We start from the raw sequence: 1,283 nt of genomic DNA, 5'->3' as shown, positions 1-1,283 counted from the left end.
CTTGTGTTGGAAAACCCTCCTGCCATCTTCCGGTGAGTACACTGTGCCACCAAAGTACTCTTTAATGGGTAAAAAAGTACCCATTATGAAGTTAAATAGTTCAACTCATTAAAAGAGTAAATAGCCTTTACTCATTAATGAGTAAAACGCATATACGTCAGATTGAAGTATAATTTTTACCCATTATGGCATATTGAAAAAATATCGGGGTGGGTAAATTTTGCTCATTTTATTATTTGTTTTTAATAAGCAGATCAAGTAAAATTTTCAATCGATGATAATAATGTTTGAAAAACGAGGAAAATGAGCGAGCAAACGAATTTTATTTATTTAGGTACTTATATTAAAGGAAAAACAAAAGAATATAATGACTTAATTAAGATAACATTATGAAGTTGACAACAGATGGCGACGACGATTTGTTTTGATATGTCTTGCCAAAATTCGACTTTCCAGTGCCGGATGATGCTCATCCTTTCGACGACGCTGTCGGAGACGCTGATGGTCATCAAGATACGGTGAAGTACTGGGATCCAACGTTTGCCTTGGGCAGAAATTCGGGACCGGTGTGTCCTAGGATAAAGTTCCATTCTGGTGCCGTTGCGTGTGGGAATTCGCCACCCTGTTACATGAAGTCCACACTTGGGCCGAAGCCCTTTCCGATTCAGAGAAGTTAGCATATCTTCGGTGTAGGGAGCGCGAAACACCAACAGAAAACGATGAGTTACTACATCCATTCCCACAAACGATCCGCTCCAGCTCTTACGTCGTCCACTGACTGGCATCCACCGACAACATTGCATTTTGTGGCCAGGATAATTCTTCTAGCGCAAACTAAAATTAAAGATAAATATTTTTACATTAGCATTCGGTTAGACCGAACGGTATTAAAGTTCAAAACTTACCGTATTTGAATATTATTTTAAAGCCTCGTTTGAAGCTCTCATGATTGTTTTTAAGAATTTTAAAATTTAGCCTCGCACGGCCCGCTCGACCGAAACTGAAATGAACACTGTGACTTATAAGATGTTTTTCACCCATTAATGGGTAAATGCTTTGTACAGGAAAATGGATAGAAAATCCCCATTATCGAAAAAAAATATATACCCATTTTTTTGACAGCTCCATATACCGCAAAATTATGTATACTTTTTACTCATTAAAGAGTATTGTCAGGTTTACAGTGTAGTCATACAGTTGTTCGATGACATTTTACAGTGTGGGGATGCCCATACATTTTTCAATAAATCGATTACCGGAATATCGACTTTGTTAAATGCAAA

General features: G+C 37.5%; 1 long non-coding RNA gene across 1 annotated transcript; it reads right to left on the bottom strand.

The window, feature by feature from the left end:
- Positions 1 to 304: 304 nt before the first annotated feature.
- Positions 305 to 1,077, bottom strand: LOC134213893 (uncharacterized). The gene is made up of 2 exons (XR_009979558.1): positions 906 to 1,077; positions 305 to 834 (listed from the first exon to the last, which is right to left on the bottom strand). It is a non-coding gene; the product is annotated as an uncharacterized LOC134213893 (long non-coding RNA).
- Positions 1,078 to 1,283: the final 206 nt, after the last annotated feature.

This window comes from Armigeres subalbatus, chromosome 1 (genome assembly GCF_024139115.2).
Source record: "Armigeres subalbatus isolate Guangzhou_Male chromosome 1, GZ_Asu_2, whole genome shotgun sequence".
NCBI classification, from domain to species: domain Eukaryota; kingdom Metazoa; phylum Arthropoda; class Insecta; order Diptera; family Culicidae; genus Armigeres; species Armigeres subalbatus.
The sequence above is the reverse complement of the archived record's forward strand: the minus strand, read 5'-3'. Positions and strand labels throughout refer to the sequence as shown.